The following is a 21834-nucleotide window of genomic DNA, read 5'->3' as shown; positions in this document are numbered from 1 at the left end:
GTCCATCCCAGCCTGCTAACAAACCGACTGCGCCAGTGCAAACCGGCGATGCCAAGGATGATGAGGTTGTTATTACTGTCATTGGTCGCACAGAGCCAGGCATCCCCGTTGCTTTATCCAGACACACTGGAAAGGAAGAATTTGCTGCCATTGGCAAGGGAAAATGAAATGCCGATCTGACAACTTATGCCGCTTTGAACGCCCAAGATCTCCATTCCAGCTATCTGAACCGGCTATACACCAGCCGTGACTATGAAGTTGGTCTGGTTAATATGACAAAAGAGAAATTTGAGGTAACTTCCACGTACTTTTTCCTGTTTGGATACTTCAATCTTGTTAACTCTCCTAGCCTCCAAGGGCCGGTTTAAAATCTGCATCCAAACCGGGACTTGCTAATATAAATCCAAATGCTTTGGAATTCGCTGATGTAGCCCCCAAGGGCTGGTTCAACTTAGTGTAATTAAACCGGTACTTGCTAATATAAATCCCAATGCTTCGGAATTCGCTGATGTAGCCCCCAAGGGCCGGTTCAACTTAGTGTAGTTAAACCGGGACTTTAAGTAATTGAGATCGTTGCATCAGAATATATTCGAGCAAATAGCCATTAGCCCCCAAGTGCCAAGTTGAATACTTGTATTGATCTTGGGACTTTATAATCAAGTGTAATATGAGGATCAAATAGGCATTAGCCCCCAAGTGCCAAGTGCATAACTTGTTATGTGGTTGGTGCTTCTTCTTGCACTGCTTGCTGAATCATATAACTGTCTGTATGCAGGCTGAGCTGAAGACAAAGAAACCCAAATCACCGATCTCCAAGAAAATCTGAAGTCCCAACAGACTGAAACCTCGAAAGCAAAAGAGGAGTTGACCAGTGCCTTAAGCGTCATGGAACAAGTTCTGCCTCCACCCACTTTGTAAACTTGTCAACCGTCACCAGGAGGTGGGTCTTCTTATCTTTGGACATTTTGAAAGGCCCAACCATATCCAGCCCCCAATTCGCAAACGGCCAAGTAATTGGAATCATTCTCAATTCTCGAGCCGGCACATGAGCACGTCTTGAAAACTTTTGGCAACCGTTACTTCGTCTGACCAGATCATCCGCATCAGTAGGAGCAGTTAACCAATAGAAGCCATGGCGAAACGCTTTAGCCACCAAAGATTTTGAACCGGCGTGGTGACCACAATCTCCTTCGTGGATCTCACGCAAAATTTCACAGCCTTCTTCAGGAGACAAATAGCGTTGAAACGCCCCAGATACACTGCAATGATGCAACTCGCCATTGACAATAGTCATGGACTTGGACCATCGGATTATCTGTCGGGCCAGAGTCTCATCCTCTGGTAACTCGCCCCGGTTCATGTACGCCAGGTAAGGAAGCGTCCAATCCGGAATGACATGAAGAGCTGCCACCAATTGAGCCTCCGGATCAGGAATAGCTAAATCCGCTTCACCAGGGAGCTTGACCGACGGGTTGTGCAGCACATCCAGAAAAACATTGGGCGGGACCGGTTTGCGCTGAGAGCCTAGCCGGCTTAAAGCGTCCGCTGCTTCATTCTTCCGTCGGTCCACGTGGTCCACCTGATAGCCTTTAATGTGACCTGCAACAATATCCACCTCGCGATGATATGCTGCCATGAGTGGGTCCTTGGAATCCCAAGTGCTAGATACTTGTTGAGCCATGAGGTCCAAGTCACCAAAGCACTTCACTCGACTTAGATTCATCTCCTTAGCCATCCGGAGACCATGGAGCAAGGCTTCATACTCAGCTGCATTGTTAGTACAAGGGAACATTAAACGGAGAATGTAACAAAACTTATCACCTCGTGGGGAAGTTAATACGACTCCAGCCCCCAAGCCTTCCAATTGCCTGGATCCGTCAAAATGGATGGTCCAATATGTGTGATCCGGCTTTTCTTCAGGTGCTTGAAGTTCTGTCCAATCATTGATGAAATCAACAAGTGCTTGAGACTTAACCGCCGTCCGAGGCACATACTTCAACCCGTGCGGCCCAAGCTCTATAGCCCACTTGGCAATCCGGCCAGTCGCTTCCCGGTTCTGGACGATATCCCCCAAGGGAGCAGAACTGACCATCGTAATGGGGTGCCCTTGGAAGTATTGCTTAAGCTTCCGGCTTGCCATAAAAACTCCGTATACCAGCTTCTGCCAATGCGGATACCTTTGCTTGGACTCAATGAGTACCTCGCTGATATAATAGACCGGACGTTGAACCGGATGCTCCTTACCCGCCTCTTTTCGCTCCACCACAACAGCCACACTGACCGCACGAGCGTTAGCAGCAATATATAGCAGCAACGGCTCCTTGTCAATGGGAGCAGCGAGCACAGGCGGATTGGCCAATTGCCGCTTTAAGTCCTCAAATGCTTCATCAGCAGCAGAACTCCAGACGAATTGATCCGTCTTCTTCAACATCTGATACAAAGGGATTGCCTTCTCACCAAGGCGGCTGATAAACCGGCTTAACGCGGCAATCCGGCCTGCCAGGCGTTGAACATCATTGATACACTTCGGTTTAGCTTGGGAGGTGATGGCTGTGATCTCCTCCGGATTAGCCTCGATTCCCCTATTAGACACCAGAAAACCCAATAACTTGCCTGTCGGTACACCAAAGACACACTTGGCCGGATTAAGCATCATCTTGTACGTCCTCAGGTTATCAAAGGTTTCCTTCATGTCATCAACCAGAGTTTCCTTCTCCCTTGATTTAACCATGATATCATCCACGTAAGCATGTACATTACGGCCAATCTCCTTGTGAAGACAATTTTGTACACACCGTTGATAAGTTGCCTGGGCACTCTTGAGCCCAAAGGGCATAGATACATAGCAGAAGGCTCCAAAGGGAGCTATGAATGCCGTCTTCTCCTGGTCCTTAACTGCCATTTTGATCTGATGATAGCCAGAATATGCATCCAAAAAACTCAAACGCTCACAACCCGCTGTAGCATCAATAATTTGATCAATACAGGGGAGGGCAAAAGGATCTGCTGGACAAGCCTTATTAAGATCTGTGTAATCCACACACATGCGCCAGGTGCCGTTTTTCTTAAGGACCAGCACCGGATTGGCAAGCCACTCAGGGTGGAAAACTTCAATAATAAAGCCAGCTGCTAAGAGCCTGGCTACCTGTTCTCCAATCGCCTTGCGTCTTTCTTCGTTAAACCGGCGGAGAAACTATTTCACCGGTTTGTATTTAGGATCCACATTAAGGGTGTGCTCAGCGAGTTGCCTCAGTACACTTGGCATGTCAGAGGGCTTCCATGCAAAAATGTCCCGATTCTCACGGATGAACTCGATGAGCGCGCTTTCCTATTTCGGATCCAAGTTGGCACTGATGCTGAACTGCTTGGACGAATTGCTAGGCACGAAGTCAACAAGCTTAGTTTCAGCTGCCGATTTAAACTTCAGGGCCGGATCATGCTCCGTGGTTGGCTTCTTTAATGGAGTCATATCCGCCGGATCAACATTGTCCTTATAATACTTCAGCTCCTCGGTGGCACAAACCGACTCTGCATAGGCCGCATCTCCTTCCTCGCACTCCAAAGCGATTTTATGGCTTCCGTGAACCGTTATTGTCCCCTTGTGACCCGGCATCTTGAGCTGCAAATACACATAACAGGGCCGTGCCATAAACTTGGCGTAGGCCGGTCGCCCAAACAGGGTGTGATATGGACTTTGGATTTTCACCACTTCAAACGTCAATGTTTCCGACCTGGAATCATGATCATCTCCAAAGGCCACCTCCAGAGCTATCTTACCAACAGGATATGCTGACTTGCCAGGTACCACACCGTGGAACACCGTATTGGACGGTTTGAGATTTTTATCTGTTAATCCCATACGACGGAAGGTCTCATAGTATAAGATATTAATGCTGCTCCCTCCATCCATGAGCACATTGGTGAACTTGTAACCTCCCACCTGAGGCGCCACCACCAGAGCCAACTGACCCGGATTATCAACCTGGGGAGGGCGATCCTCTCTGCTCCATATGATTGGCTGTTCAGACTAGCGTAGATAACGGGGCACGGCGGTTCAACAGAGTTGACTGCCCGCCTCTGAACCTTCCGGTCTCGCTTGTCCAAGCCAGTGGTGAAGACATGGTACTGCCCACTATTCAACTGCTTTGGGTTGCTCTGGTAACCCGACTGTTGCTGCTGCTGGTGGTAACCAACTTGGTTGTTCTGATTATTTTGATTGTTATGTCCGCCCGGATTACCATTAAATCCTGAACCGGAATTTCCTCCACCGTAACCCGTCCCAGATCCTGAGCCACCACCGGAGCCGTGATCATACTGGAACGCATTAGAATTCTTGGACTCCTGCATAATGAAGCAATCCTTCCAAAGGTGGTTTGCTGGCACCTCCTTCATCCCATGCTTTGGACAAGGCTGGTTCAATAGATAATTTAAGCGGTCTGGGTTAGGGTTAGGTGCTCCACTGCGATTTGGCGGTTTACCCTTGCGTCGCTGACCCTTGTCCTGCGCGTTGGTATTAGCCACGAAGTCCATGTTGCCATCCGCTTTACGCTTGCTACCGTTACCGTTACCTGCCGAGTGGTGATGTTGACCCTTAGAGTTGCTGTTCTTCTTTCCCTTCCCTGTCTTGTCGTCATCAGACTCGGGATCCTTGGTACTGTCATAATCAGCATACTTTACCAAGGCAACCATGAGGGTCCCCATGTCAGTGCAATGGCGCTTCATCTGTCCTAATTTCAGTTTTAGGGGCCCAAACCGGCAATTTCCTTCTAGGGTTATAACAGTGGTGTCAGCGTTGATGCGGTCTGATGAATGCAGAACCTGCGAGACCCGGCGCACCCAATGAGTCGTCGATTCTCCTTCCTCTTGAACACAGACAGCTAAGTCCACTATCGACATAGGCTATTTACATGTATCCTTGAAATTACTGATAAACCGGGCTCGTAATTGGTTCCATGAACTGATAGAATTGGCCGGTAAGCTTTTTAACCAAGTACGGGCCGTTCCTTCGAGCATCATGGTGAAGTACTTCGCACATGCCGCATCATCCACATCAAGCATTTCCATGGCCATCTCATAGCTCTCCACCCATGTCTCTGGAGGTTAATCCGTCGTGTAATTTGGTACCTTGCACGGGCCTTTGAAATCCTTGGGCAGGCGCACATTGCGTAAAGCGGGGACAAGGCAAGGTACCCCCAAAGAACTAGAAGTAACACCAGGTTCGATCGAGATAGTTGGACGAACCGGCGTAAGCTGCCGAGCCTGATACTGTGCAGCTAACTCGGCTTCCCTGCGCGCTCGGGCCCGGTCCACTACTTCCTGAGCGTTATCAGCACCACCCGCCAGGTTGTTGCCGCGGGGTGCTCCACGTTGTTCATTACTTGATACTGCCGGTTCATCCATACGCCTGCTATAGCTCCAGCTTGGACGAGGGGTCGAGTGGATCAGGTCGCGGCTGTATGAGTATGCTTCCTGTTGGACCAAAGCTGTCCCAAGAAGCTCCTTGACCCGTCGCGTCTCTACCGCCTGCGGCGAGTCACCTTCAATTGGAATGGCCTCCAGCCGTGCAGCAGCGGCAACGAGATTGTCCATTGGATTGGAGTAGTGACCCGGAGGTGTTGAAACAGCCTGAGGTATAACAGTGTTTTGACGAGGCAGATCCATCAGACGGGGCTGAACCAGCGCGCCGGTCCCAGGAGCTTCCGCCTGGTTTCCCTCGAGCGGTTCACTGGTTCCTGCTCCTGGGGTGTTGAAAAGGTCTCTGGCTTCGAAAACCAAAGGCAAACGGGATCGATACTTCCTCTTCATGACTTCATGCGACGCGTTCTGGTCCAACATGAGCCTGTAGGCTTGTGCGTCTAAAGCGGCCCGCTCTGCTGTCATCCTGGCATTCTCAGATGCCAGGTCCGCCTTGGCTTGGGTGATCTGTTCCTTCACCTTTGCAATCTACGCGTTGTGGACGTCCTGATCCGCCGGGTTAACTTCTGCCATAAGCACGGCCAATGCATCAAATAGATCTGATAGAACTTGAGCCGGCGAGCGTACAGAGCTTCCTGCCCCAGCAGCCGTTGCCGCTACTGAACCGGAGGTCATTGGTGCAGCGGTCGAAGAATGAAGCGCTGCTTGTGTGCCGGCCATGAATGTTCCAACTCGGTTGGGTAGATCAGAGGGGTCCGGAATACTGTCGCCATCGGAACAGTCCCCAATCTGGCCATCTTGTAGCTGATATAGAGATTCGGTTTCTCCGGTTGACGACTCATCGCCGGAATAAACGACGGTCTCGCCGCGAGATTCTGATCCATCCTCGCAACTTCCTCCATGGATGACTCCCACGAAGGCACGCTTCACGGCCGGTTTAACCCGGGCGGACCGTGCACGCTGGGCCGTTTCGACGAGGTCAGTGCAGATGTCCGGCTCAGGGCCCGGTTCACCGATCTTGCCGATGAAAACGTGTATGCCACCGAAGGGGACCCGGTACCCATACTCAACTGAGCCGGCCTTGGGGCCCCAGCCTGCATCATCGATGTAGAGCTTGCCGCGACGACTCTTAGTCATCCGGCCCACGGCGTAGCCGTCGAGTCCTTCAAAGCGGCCCTCCAAGAACTTGAAACCATCGTGCGATAGCCCCACGGTGGGCGCCAACTGTCGTGGTTTTGTCATGGCCGATGTCCTCGTGAAAGGACTTTGTCGTGGAGCCATCGCAACGGGTTAGCTTGAAGGGGTTAAAGCCGACAGCGACGCAAGAGAGTTTATACTAGTTCGGCCCCTTCGATGAAGGTAAAAGCCTACATCTAGTTGTGATGGAATTGATGGTGTTTCGATGACTAAGGAGCAAACAAGCTTCGCCTAAGTCTTGAGTTGTTGTCTGTTGTCCTTGAACCGCCGCCGGGTCGTCCCTTTATATACACGGGTGACGCCCATCGGTTCACAGAGTCCCTATACCGGCTCATAGATGTGTCCGGTTCGGTCTCTACTTATTCCTAACTTATAATACAAGCTACATACCAACGCCGGTTTACGGCTACCGGCCTTGAACCGGCTATGGGCCTTGAGCCCTCATCTGCCTTCTTGGGCTTTAACATAGTTAACTACTGACGAAGTTAACCCGGCCCAGATAGGCCGGTTTACGCCCAGTAGTGATATCCCCAACAACCTTGCTGTTTTTATTATTTCATATTACAAAAACTATTATCTACTATCCATATTGCACTTGTATCACCATCTCTTCACCGAACTAGTGCACCTATACAATTTACCATTGTATTGGGTGTGTTGGGGACACTAAGAGATTCTTTGTTATTTGGTTGCAGGGTTGCTTGAGAGAGACCATCTTCATCCTACACCTCCTACGGATTGATAAATCTTAGGTCATCCACTTGAGGGAAACTTGCTACTGTCCTACAAACCTCTGCACTTGGAGGCCCAACAACGTCTACAAGAAGAAGGTTGTGTAGTAGACATCACATGGTTGCATATGCTCCGAGTCGTGCATGCACTACGACCCAGATGCTCTATGTCTCACATGTCGGCGAAAGAAAGCACGTGGAAATAGCCTAAGAGTACATATAGGACGATAAGTGCGTGAAAAAATATGTACCATGAAGGGTAGCTGTTGTTCGACAAGGAGACCTAAAGTGATGATTGGTATAGGTCGCACGCACCCAACTAGTGGTACTAGACGCACGACTACATTTTCCCTAAGAAAAGGAGGTACGAGTACTCGGTACTCCTATTCAATCAACACGAGTCCCATCTCACAACAGTGTATGTGCTACAACTAGCTCTTTTCCCTCGTTTCTCTCTTCCAATTCTAACTCAACCGACGGGCGGTGGGTGGGGTGGGGATTTGCCAATAGTCGGTTTTCTCAACTGTGGCCCCACCTGATAGTGAAAATGCTAAGACAACAAGCGTTCCCTAGCCTGAGCGACGTGCCAGACAGACCGTGTGCTGGTGCGACGCGAACGGCAGCCTGTGGTTAGGATCCTCTGCAGTATTGTATGGTGCTGTAGTGCAGATGACATGCAGGGCCGGGTCCACACAGCAATGACCGTACTGCATGGTGCGCTTCTTGAGAGGATCCTAACCCGTGCCTGGCATGCTGTACTTGTTCCACATTCTTGTTTTGAACTCGTGACATGTAAGTGACGCCTAGTTTTCAATATATAAGTTTGGTTGTCACGCCAATATATATAAGTTTGGTTGTCGCTGAAGTCAAAATTAGACACAAAATACGATGGTGATGGACCAGTCTACCTCCATCCTGGTTTATTGCTCCCCATCGTAACCTGTGCCAAATGTTGACCATAAATTAGACTAACAAAAGGTTCATGCATGTCACCATATTTATATCATTGAAAACTATGTTCAAATACAAATCAAACGATATAATTTTTTTTGACATGCACTAACATTTTGTCAGTTAAATCTTTGATCAAAATTTAGCACTAATTATAAAAGGGACAAATAAACCAGGACCTACGTAGTACACGAGGACGAAGACAATTATACCACAAATAATTAACGCCAAATAAGAGCATGGGATTACACATGTCGTTTACGACTGGAATAAAAATGCCATACACTAATAAAAAATTAAGGCCAAGAGGTGATGCCGTGCTGGTTACATGAGGCAAGAAGAAAGACGCATCCATCGAGGACGTCCACCTCCTCGACTCAGGTCGCCGGCCCATCAAACGGTGGCTAAGTAGCAGCGGATTTCTTGGCTAGGTCGACGTGCTTCTGAACAATGGCATCCAAATATTCTAGCCGCTGGAAGAAGGTCAACGTCTTTCTGTCCTCGCTGGCCTTGTACTGGCCTAAGTAGACGATTTCCTCATAGACGTGGATGTGCAGGTCGACGGTGTCTTGCATGGCGAGGCGCTGCGCGGCGAGCGCGGCCTCGAGGTGCACATTCTTCGTCGCGACCTCCGACAGCTGTAGGGCCACCTGTACTTCAAAGAGTTCTTCACCTTCGAGGTCGATGAGAGTGACAGGCAATGAGGAGCCTAGGCGCGCGGGCTAAAGTAGTACAGCAACGTCGTCCGCATGCTTCTTAACGGTGGTGAACTTGCGGATGGAGCGGACCATCATCTCGTACATGCAAGAGGCGAAGCCGGCGTCGATGAGGGCTATGACATCGGCGGTAGCCAGCACCGTCTGGAAATGCTATGTGGTGTGGGGCCGCAGGCCGGCATCTTGGACGATCTGGCACAGCCGACTGCCGCTCGCGTCCATCGACGCCATGGGTGCTTGTGGCTTCTGGTTAGTGTTGCACAGAGACTAAGAGTAGATGGATTGGAGTGGTGGGGCGCCTGTAACAGCCCCAAAATTGGGTTATCAATTTTTGTGCTGTTATTCTCTCCTGGCACTCATTTTTAAAATTTTCTCCTGAGTTTGCTGGATGACTCTGAGAAATTTTGCCATTTTCAACCTTTAAAAATCTTGCTCATGTCTTTTTCAGTGGGCAAGACCTCATTTGCATCATCCCAAACCCTCTCAAACCCTAATTCCAATTTTTTGGAATTTGAAGGTGCCCTTTGTGGTTACAAAGGAGCTATCATTTCTTTTTATCTGTTGATCCTCTGAATTGTTTCCAGAGATTACCCTATCTTTCTGAACCTTGGATATGCAAAAATATTGCCAAGTCCAATGCAATATTTTTGAATTATGATTTATTACTTTTCTTGCCTTTGTGAGGAATAAAATCCAAAGGCATAGCTAGCCATCCAAGCTCTAGCAAGTGTATTGGCCATAATTAAATAAGGAAAATTGCCTTTTCCTATTTAATGCCAATATTGCAATTCTGCCATTTTCCAAAGGAACTACTATTTTTATAGCAGAGAAAATTCCCACATAAATTGTGGAGCTTGTCCTTCCTATATATTAACTAGTTCCATCCTAATCTCATGTTCCTCAGTTCAAAAATTTGGCACATGATCCAATGCTAGTTTCTACCTTCTCTGAAATTTTGCAAAGGGAGTGCTTTATTCCTAACACCAATTGAGCTATAATTTGGCAGGGTGATTAACAATGACAAACCACCTCAGGATACCAAAAATCAGCTCGATCCATCTATCCAATCTTCCTTGTCAATTTTTCAAGTTTCTGTTCAGATTTGCTTGTCTATGAAGGAAGTACCCTCATAGATGATCAAAATGAGTGGAAACTATACCCTCAGTCTCTAATGATTATATTATCCCACTCCTCCAAGATTCATCTCATTCCATTGAACTATGTGAGCACAGGAGCAATTATTTGTTTCTGCCCACATTTTCAGTTTGTGAAGCAAGTGTATTTTATCTTGCTCCATTATGGCTGATAATTTTCCCAGGCCTTATCCTAGTCATATGTTCTATCTCCACAAGATTGTGGCTCATTTCATCTAGCCATTTTCCCTGAGGATTTTTCTGAAGTTTTTGGACAGAATTGATAGCTGTGAAGGAAGTACCATTTTGGTGAGTCCATTTGGTATGAACTTTTTACAGCATCATGATATGTTCAAATCATCAGTCTTTGCCAAGTTATAGCCTAATCCATCACTCCTAGTGAGTGCTTCACCATGATTCAGTTTCTGGGTCAGTTTTGGTGGTTGTATAGCAACTATGGTAAATAGTTGGCCAAATTACCTCAAAACTCCCAGGACCATAGTCTACCCCAAGCCTCCCAGACATCAAGTTTACCATTTACCCTCTCTGTTTTAATCTCTAGAGCGTGGTAAAGTTTGCAATAGCAAACTTGTGTAGCTTGTTTCGCTCATCTCCATTTGTCTCTGCCCGATCTTTCACCATGGTAACACTCCACGCTGGAAGGACTACGCGGTAGACATGATCTTATCTCAGTAAAAAACCCAGAGCGCACCATGCCAGTGGTGACCACGCGTGTAACCAGCCAAAACGGTAGTCTAGCCACTATTGTCGTCGGCATCGCTGCCCCGACCGCCTCTGGCCTCGCCATCAATGCCCAATAGTTCCCCCTCGACGTCCTCTTCCCTCTGGACCGCTGCCCCCTTCGTTTTCTTCTCCAGCGAGCCGTGCCAATGACCAGAATAGTGTGCTCCTGTGCATCGTCGTCTTCCTCCCTGATGTATTCTTCCTCTGTTCGTCTGCATGCCTTCCTCGTCTCCGTGACGCTCTGGCGCTCGTCCTCACCCTGCTCGTCGTCTTCTCACTGCTGCCCGTGAGCCTTGGCCGCGCCTACGGACTCTGCGCCGTCGCCGACGCGCGGACACGTCGCGCGCCGCGTGCCACCTCCTCGAGCCCTACCGCGGCTATATAAGCAAGCCCCCGTGCTCCCTCGTAGTACATCATCCCTCCCCGAGCCTCTCCCCGAGCTCGGAGCCCCTCTCTGACCCCCTCTGTCGTCATAGCCGCCGCCGATCCCCTCGGCCAGCCCTGCCAGTGGCCCTTCCCCCGCACCCCGTGTGCATCCTGGATAGATGCGCCACACTCCGGCGACCATTCCCGACCCCTCGCCCCTCCGTTTCTCCCACCAGAACCCCATGCCCACCAGAGCCCGAAGTCCCTCTCCACCGCGTGCCCCGCTGCTTCTTCTCCCGTGCTCCTCGCCGGCAACAGAGCCCGCTAGGAGATGCACCTTGTCCTCCTGAGCTCATGGGCAGGTCGGCCATCGCGAGAGGTGGCCGGACGCGCCGGCGATCACCGTCGGGGCGATCCCCTCCCGCTGCCTCGCTCGACCCCGAGCGTGATGAAGAAGAAGCCCAGGCGGGCCCCGCCCGCGTTGACCCTGTCTCTGGGCCCCACCTGTCGGCGAGACGGGGAGCACCACATTGGATAAGTGGAAGCGCCCCGCCGCAAAGCCGTTTTCCGTACGCGAAAGCGTACTTATAGATAGTGCACTTTCAATCACTGAAAGCGTACTTCGCCGTGCCTCGGAGAGAAAGTCGTTTTCATTTTCTGAAAACGTACTTTCTGTCGCCTTCGGGACAGAATGCGCTTTCCTTTCTGGAAAGTGTATTTCTGGGAAAGACGCGATCTGGTTTTATGCTAGGGCCCCGTTTGTAATGATTTTCTTTACAGATTGGTCCCTCATAGTTAAATAGTCATATCTTTTTACCCGTAACTCCGAATCAGGTGAATCCAAAGCCCACGTCTTCGTTTCGTCGAGCCCGTTCCGTTAATGTCATTTTCATAATATTTTCACACAGTGAAAATGACTTTTTGCCCTTGCCCGTAAACAGCCCCTCCGAGAGAGAACTGTTTCCGGCAAATCTTTTCGCGATCGTTTCTCACTTCTTCCCGGAGTATTTGTCGACCCCCAGGCAAGCCAACCTCTTATCATGAGCCCCGAACTTGCATGTTGACTTTTCTTGCACCTTGTGCGTGTGTGTAGTTGCAGTTGTTTCATATCGTTTTCGTCTGCAGTTATTCCGTTATGCTGTCTTGCATGCTTGTGTTTTCATAATATCTTTTGCCATGCTAATTAGAATGTTATTATTAATAATTCCATGTCACTACTCTACTTTACTTACATGTCATCGTTATAAAATGATATGAGGATTGTAATGCACCGTTGATATGCTATTGTTGTGTTCTTTATGTTATAGTTTTGCACTTGATGAGTTCGATATTTTCTTCCTGCATTTGTATGCTGCATGCTCATTGTTGCACTCATGTTAAATATGTTCATGATGATGGAGAAGGAATTAAAATGACTTAATAATAACAAACCTCCTCCGTCATGGATGGGATCGAGTCATAGTGCCGCCAAATCGAACTTTTTCAGTGCAGCCACATTTGCCTTTATGGGAAGGCCTTAATGAGATCTATTGTCATGCCTCTCGCCGGTGCCTCCCCCTAGGGAAGGTTATGGGCGTGCTTACCCTGATCAGGTAAGCGGACAGAACCTTGTGTGCTCGTTTTTGAGATTTTTGGTACCAGCCCCCGAGTGGGAGTGTCCCCGAGTGGGAGTTGACCACGACGGTGGTCGGGGTGTCTTCTGTTCTATTATGTTTTGGTGGTGATCGTCGTAATGATCATGAGTTACTCTAGTTAGGACCACGATGGTGGTTTGGTTGTGATCGCCGGAAAGATCACTGTTCGGTTGTGAGGCAACCCGTTGATAAGAGAGTCTGAGGGACTCGGTGTACAAGTTTGGTTACATTGCATGAGTAATATATCATTATTTGCATTTAAAGAACCCTGATAGAATAGAAGATGATTGCATAAAGTTAATGTGCTATGGCTGCATTGGATATTATAGGTAGTTTATTTTCAGCATAATTTCATGATGCTATGCCATGCTTTGATTGATATGTTAATTTATGCCATGATTGAGCTGATATGATATGTTTTACCTTTGTCATGTTAGAAGAATGATCTGATATGCCATGTTATTGCCATGTTAGCAGATAATATGATTTCATTCATGTTTAGTTCATCTTTATCATGCCATGCTTAGTAATTAATATGAGATAGGTTGTTGCATGCGCCCGATTCTTGCTCTGTCTACTGCTTGTTTGGATGCTATGTATTTGGTTGTCTTACAAGTACATTCAATGTATTGACCTGGCGTGTCATGCCAGTTTTGTAGGTCATACCCGTACTATTCGATTGATCCGTCGTGCTAGGCCGTAACCTTGCCAGTCCTATGAGTTGTAGAGCCTAGCCAGAGTGCTTATGCTGCCAAACCAAGACTTCCTCCGCCATTCAATCAAACTTCCGCTGTCATTTATTAGCCTTGGGGCTATGCCAGATAATTGTATTCATTAATGATGTAATCTCATATACATATATTTGATGAATATTCCTGTACCTGGAATGCTGTATTATGGACCTGTCATGCGTCAGGTGTTATCCAGGGCTGACGTACGAAGGCCCCCTACTCCATGCGGATCGGGGTGCCACAACGCCTTTATATGAGATTCCAAACTGTGTTGCATTCACATCATGCTGGCTCCATTCTGCTTCTCCAATTACTTACCTCGGCATGCTAATTGAATGTGGAGGCATCATTGACCGATCAACATTTCGGGAACCGCTACCCTCTCCCTCGTTGGCATTCAAGCTGTATCAACGTAAATGTGTGTCAAAAATAGACTAGTCAGTAATAGTATACTCAATATTGTGCACCGCGACCAAGGCGGAGAGGAAAATGAGAGAACTTAATACGTACTCCCTCCATTCCTAAATATTTGTCTTTCTAGAGATTTCAATGAGTGACTACATACGAAGCAAAATGAGTGAATCTACACTCTAAAATATGTCTATATATACATCCATATGTGGTAGTCCATTTGAAATCTCTAAGAAAACTTATATTTAGGAACGGAGGGAGTATTTATTTACGGTGTAGATTCACTCATTTTGCTCTATATGTACTCACTAGCACATATGTTCGTGCGTTGCAACGGGAAAGAAATTCATGTGTCCATATAAATGTCCAACAATGTAGCATGTGCGTTGCAATGGAAAAGAAACTTTGTGTGTCCATATAAACACCCATCAATGCCACACGCCAACATCCGAGCGGTACCACGCGATGGCAACATAATGGCACACGCCAAGGTCAAAATGTACAATTAATGAGTTCTCTTTACTCTTAAACTTTTTGGATTATCGGGTATTCATCTTGATATAAAATATGACCACAGGCCCAAATTACAATTATAATTCTATGAAAAAACATAGTACGGAAATAAACAAATGACAACCTCATGAGCGCATTCGCTTCCTTGAACGTCATGACATGTATAAAAAGATCATATAATAGCTTATGATGGCCTGTAGAAGGTTTGCCTCTTCCATTTTTATCACAACCTTGGAAAACCAATGTTGCAAAGGAAAATGATTTAAGAATAAGGAAGACCCTATGTCTCTACGTAAAGAGCAATGACACTATGAGAAATAAACCAGCACCTGAAGGTACTGACACATAATTAAGCTTCCACTATTCTTGTGCCTAGAGCAATCTTCAAACCCGCTAATTGCAAAACAAAAGCAATCTATAGGATTTCCAGTTATTGTTACCAATCTAAACTAACAATTGCTTGAGGTCACACACAATAGTCGTCTTCCTTGGAGGAGGTTGGCACTCTGCTCTACTCCTTGTTATCTAGTTCCCCATATAAGAATGGATGCATCCTTGTGAAACTGCTAAAAATGGATGTGAGAATAGATAAGCGACAACAAAGTCCAGATCTGGAAATTAAGAACAGGGAAATGGAAGAATAATGTCAATATTTGGAGCTCCATGACAACAAAATGATAGGAATTTACACACTCAAAATAAGCTTTTATGGTGCTTTAAAGCATTAAATAAACTAAAAATATAAATTTATTTAAAAAAATATTTCAGTTTGTTAAGAGAGAAAAGACCCAGTTATAGTTATAAAAAGAGAAGGAAAAAATATAGTGTACACTGTACACTACAAGAAATATCTCAACTTATGACCACCACTATTGGTCACTGAATGGTCACAAATTTCCATTTATGACCTTTTTGTGACCAAAAACATAAGGTCAAAAGCTGGGCGTCGTAAACTGACTATAGCGACCTTTCTTCTGGAATGGTCGCAAACGTTTATGACCAAAATATGTCCATTGTGGCGTTTTGGTCACTAGCAACCTCTCCAGGCCACGTAGGCATCCAGCGTGGCAAGCTGATGTGGCACAAGATTCAGCCCGGTCCAATTCAGTTTTCTACATGGGCCTAGCCCAACAATTCGGCATATTTGTGTTTTTTTCTGTTATTAATTTTGGCTAGGTAGATGGGCCAAGCCCAACAATTAAGCCTTCTCATTTTTGGGCCGTGGCCTTTTCCGCTAGAAAGTTTTAGTTTTTTTGGTAATATAAAAAAGGTCCACTAGTCAAATGGGTCCCAGATGTCAGGTTCAGGTATGTGGGTCCCAGCTAGCAAGTTCATATTCTTCATATTTCAATTTAACAGTAAATAAATAACCAGTATTTAAATTGGCACAAACAAAACACACACATAATACTCCAAATATTATCAGCCAGATTCAGTACAGAGCTCCTATTGTACAAATAACATATACTTTACAAGCTCTAACATATACAAGCTCTATACGTGATACATTTACATGCTCTATACATCTACAAGCTCTACAAGCTGCCCTGGTGTTAACCCTGTAGCTCTACAAGTGTCTTCAATCTTCGTCAACATGGAGCTCCTTCGGTAGCGAGCACAAACTGGGCACCTGCATCATCACAGGAAGGCAATTTTAGATCATAAAAACGAATGTTCCAAGCACAGTTTAGAGAAAAGAACCAAGTAAATTTGCCCTCAATCATACAAACAAAGTTTAGAGAAAACCAAACATGAACAAGCACTTATTATGCAGTTTTTTAAAGTTTTTTATACATTTATTTTCTATTAGCAAAACTGAATATGCTACTTCCTGATTCTTGGTTGCATAGTCCAGCTAGCTACACTAGTTTGCTCTCATGCAAAAATTAGAAAGAAAAAAAGAACAACAAATAAATCAACACTAACTTCTCTAACACGTACATCAACTTGCTGATATAACTTGTATAACTTGTATATTTGTCGATGGAAAACGGGATGCAAAATCATGTTTCAGTCTAGATCAATCTATCATGAGAAACCATGTATAACTCCCACTAGAATTTTTTAATGCAGTTGCGAATTATCCTGAAAACTTGTGCACTTAATGATGGTTAGATCCATCTTACAGAATAGTCAGCTTCCAATATAAGTTAGGTACAGAATAGAATGTATATGCACGAAGTAAGATAGGCCATGCATCAAACACAGAATACTTTTGAGCCGTTCACTGTCATGTACTACTACCTAACTGGCTAACTCAGCAGCTGTGACTGATGGTACACTGCACCAAGTTCCATAACGAATTCCATAACGAGTAGCATCAGTAGCAGCAGTGCAAGAGTAGCAGCAGCAGTGAGTAGTTGCGGCATCTGGCGAGCAGCAGCAGTATGCGCAGTAGCAGCGGCAACAGTACGTGAGCGAGGGGGCTACATGCAAATAGGAAAGCACCAAGATTGGTTTCTGTACTCACAATAGCATTGTTGGCCTGTGATAAGGAACTATTAAGTAACTTGAGATGCCTTTATATCAGTTCTGTGAAGCAAATCTACATATCATATTTCTAGAATGGGCGCACCCAGTTGCTCACAAGTAGATTCAAACCCAACTTGTAATGCAATGATGTTTCTTGTACAGTATTACTATAGTTACCTAAATTGCCATGGGAATACTGACAGCAGAAACAGGGGAACGAGAAGTAAGTTAAATTAGAGCTAGCAGTTCCAAACAATCACTAAAAACAGCAGCAAAAGCAGCACAGGATGGTGCTTTTAGTTTACTTGATTCATCATACTATAAGAGTTGACACAACAGGAGCATCACAATGTAGTGCACAAGTTGATTGATCACCTTGAAGTCCTGGGCAATCTCCCTAACAAGCCTCTGGAATGGAAGCTTCCTGATGAGCAGCTCCGTGCTCTTCTGGTACTTGTGGATCTCACTGCAAAGTCAAGCACAAAATTTGAGAATACTTCAAAACAAACTATAACACATGCTAGAATAGGTTGGAATATTTTACACATCGAAGAGCAACAGTTCCAGGGCGGTAACGGTGAGGCTTCTTCATTCCTCTAGTTGTGGGAGCAGACTTACGGGCAGCCTGTCAAAAAGCAAAGTAGAGCACATGGTCAAATTAACAATAATACCATGATAGTCCATATACATCAGTAGGATATCTGGTTATAAGCTGGCAATGAAGGTTGAGGTTCAAATTATACCCAATTCAATTTACCTAAACCATAAATAAAGACATGGCATAGGTAAACTATCAATATTGCAGTCACAAACCTTGGTGGCTAGCTGCTTCCTAGGAGCCTTTCCTCCAGTGGACTTACGAGCAGTCTGCTTAGTACGATCCATGAGCAAAACCTTGGTTTACCTAAAGCAAAAAAAAACATAGTCAATTCTATAAATTGAATATCACAATAACACAACTATAGTCTTCTCATAACCAGTAAATTGTGCCTGGCACCTTGTTGCTAGCAAATCCATTCAATAACTATAGAGTCCCAACAATCATCAGCCTAGAATACCTACCAAAATTTTGTACATCAAAAACTAACAACATCATACAACACAGCTATACACCCCTTCAGATAGAAAGCAGTGTATTTCTAACTAAAACTTTTCATTCAAAAGATCAGACCCAAGATAGAATTCCACTTCAGATGAAAGTCCTGATCTACCTTTAGCATAGTTTGTTCACTCGAAAGACACATATAAAGATGACACGCTAAAAAACTGCAACCTAGTACTTTTTTAACACTAAAGAAAACAAGGCTACCATGATCGCCTAATTTTGCAAACAGAAGCAAGAAAAGAAATAGCAGCCCACTGATAAAAATATGCTTCCTAGTTATCACATGTAATGGTTGAACATCAACTTCACATAGTTATGTGCATATGATTTTAGTAATTAGCTAACTGGCAAGTTGATACAATTCAGATACAATAAATGTGAATGTGCATGTACTAAGAAGCCAAGAACACTTTAGAATTTACTGAATGTGCATGTACTGCGACTAGTATGTGTGTCTATCTACAAGTGATAGTAGTAGCTAATATGTGCAATCCAGATGTATAGCACGAGGACACGGTCCCAGTCCTAGCTAGCGCTATCGGAATCTGCCCAGAATTGCTCCCTGCCCCGAACCAATCTGGCAATTGTACTATCTACTGTAACTAATAGCACACCAAAACACGATTCAGACACGCACCTGGATTCTGGAACTCCTGACGGCGCGGTCCGAGCCGGCGACGGGCACGGAGAAAGCCACCTGCAAAGAGTGAGGGAAAAGGTGAGAACACTGAAGCCGTCGCCCAGGAGCGGTACGGGGTCGATGCGGACGTACCTGGGACAACCTCGCGGACGAAGACGGTGATGTGCGGCGCGGAGGGGGAGGAGTGGTCGAGCGGGACGGTGAAGCGGTGGTCGCGGAGGCTGAGGTCCGGCACCACGTACCATGGCCCGGCCTGGTGCGGCGCGGGCGCGGCCGCGGTCGCGGCGGCGCTGGCGGCCTGCGAGGACGACGACATGGACATCCTCGTCGGGATCCGGTGGCGCGGGAAGCGAAGGCCAGGATGTAGTCGTCCCTGTTGACGAGGATGGAGCGCTCGGGCGTGGCAGATCTGGCCCCATTCCCGTCGACGAAGTCGGATCTCCTGGCGGCGGCCTCGGCGGAGCAGGAACCGGGGCAAGGGAGGAGGAGGGAGGTGGTGGCGGCGATCTGGAAGGGGAGGGGAGCAGGTAGCTGGGGCGAGGAGGGAGGGAGGAGGATTGGATTTGGCATCGGGAGAGGGGTTCCGGTTGAGGATGGATCAATGGATGTGGGATCTTGCCTAAGGGGAAGGAGGGAGGAGTAGAGCACGGCGATCTTGCCGGAGGGGAAGGAGGGAGGAGTAGATCACGGTGATCTTGCCGGAGGGGAAGGAGGGAGGGGAAGGATGGATCTGCCAGGGGAGGGGCGGGTGGCGGCGAGGGGAGGGATCTGCGAGCCCTAGGGTTAGCTGAGAGAGGGGAGGGGTGGATGGACGGACGGTTGGATGGATGGGTGGACAGATGTTTGCCATGTCACTGATCCATGCCACATCTGGTTCCACCAATCAGAATTAAGCATTTTTGGTTTTTTCTCTTATAGTTTGTACCCTCTTATTCAGGCAAACATTTAACCTCTTATAGGTAGTTCAAATAAACCAATATTTTGTACATGTGTGTATTTAGGCATGACAAACAATGTTGATTTGGGAGGTTTTCATTTTCTTTGCTCAAAGAACCATTTTTCATTTTCTGAGTGACCAAATGTGTTTTTTTTGTGAAGGACCTACCATATGTTTCTTGTAAAATTGGACTAAATCATTTTTCTAAAATACTAGGCCATATTTAATGCACATTTGACCAAATGGTTGGGTGTAAAAAGTTTTGATCCACCTCTCATGAAAAAGACAAATTTTCACCGATTCAGCTGGAAGCGGGTCAAATTTGAACTGTAGCTGCCTTATAGTTTGCTCTTTATTTTTTCCAAAAATCATTTCTAGGTACATAAGTATCTATTTAATCAAAGAAACACCAAAAAAATTCTAAGATTCAACCACTAGCTAGGAACGATCATTCCCGCCATTTTGACCGCATTTTGTAACGGGCATAAAAAATTAAAAAAATCAAAAAAATTGGGAAACCTTCGCATTGTGTCATTATATGTGACCAAGTTTCCAGGAAAAATAATAAACTTGTAATACGACAATTATTTTAAAAAGTGTTCTCAGAAAGAGCTATCATGCGTGAAGATTCATGGCTTCCAAGCCAAATGATCAATCTTATGGCCACATTCGTGGCATAGTTTGTTCAAATGATCTCATATTGTGCAAAAGGGTGCATCTTGGAATTCCAAACAATGTTGCCTAAGGGAGTTTTCACTTTCATTGCACAAAAGAGCTATTTTCCGTTTTTCGAAGGTATTTTTGTGAAGGACCTACCAAATAATTATTGCAAAATTGAACCAAATTATTTTTCTAAGATACTAGGCCATATTTAATGCACAATTGACCAAATGGTTGGGTGTAAAAAGTTTTGATCCACCTCTGGTGAAAAAGACAAATTTCCGCCGATTCAGCTGGAAGCAGGTCAAATTTGAACTGCAGCTACCTCATAGTTTGCTCTTTATTTTTTCAAAAAATCATTTCTAGGTACATAAGTATCTATTTAATCAGAGAAACACCAAAAAAAATATAAGATTCAACCACTAGCTAGGAACGGTCATTCCCGCCGTTTTGACCGCATTTTGAAACGGGCATAAAAAATTCAAAAAAAATCAAAAAAATGGGAAACCTTCGCACTGTGTGATTATATGTGGCCAAGTTCCTAGGAAAAATAACAAACTTGTAATATGGCAATTATTATAAAAAAGTGTTCTCGGAAACGAGCTATCATGTGTGGAGATCAATGGCTTTCAAGCCAAATGATCAATCTTATGGCCACATTCATGGCATAGTTTGTTCAAATGATCTCATATTGTGCACAAGGGTGCATATTGGAATGGCAAACAATGTTGCCTAAGCAAGTTTTCATTTTCTTTGGACGAAAAAACCATTTTCCATTTTTCGAGTGCCCGAAAGGAGGTTTTTTTGTGAAGGACCTCCAAAATAATTGTTGCAAAATTGGACCAAATCATTTTTATAAAATACTAGGACATATTTAATGCACAATTGACAAAATGGTTGGGTGTAAAAAGTTTTGATCCACCTCTCGTGAAAAAGACAAATTTCCGCCGATTCAGTTGGAAGCGGGTCAAATTTGAACTCCAGCTGCCTCATAGTTTGCTATTTATTTTTTCCAAAAATCATTTCTAGTTACATAAGTACCTATTTAATCAGAGAAACACCAAAAAAATTCCAAGATTCAACCACTAGCTAGGAACTGTCATTCCCGCCGTTTTGACCGTATTTTGAAACGGGCATAAAAAATTCAAAAAAAATCAAAAAAATGGCAAACCTTCGCATTGTGTGATTATATGTGGCCAAGTTCCTAGGAAAAATGACAAACTTGTAATACAACAATTATTATAAAAAAGTGTTCTCGGAAACGAGCTATCATGTGTGGAGATCAATGGCTTTCAAGCCAAATGATCAATCTTATGGCCACATTCATGGCATAGTTTTTTCAAATGATCTCATATTATGCACAAGGGTGCATATTGGAATGGCAAACAATGTTGCCTAAGCAAGTTTTCATTTTCTTTGGACGAAAAAACCATTTTCCATTTTTCGAGTGCCCGAAAGGAGGTTTTTTTGTGAAGGAC

The sequence above is a fragment of the Triticum urartu genome, chromosome 5, assembly GCF_003073215.2.
Source record: "Triticum urartu cultivar G1812 chromosome 5, Tu2.1, whole genome shotgun sequence".
In the NCBI taxonomy this organism is placed as follows: Eukaryota; Viridiplantae; Streptophyta; class Magnoliopsida; order Poales; family Poaceae; genus Triticum; species Triticum urartu.
This window is presented reverse-complemented; position numbering follows the sequence as displayed.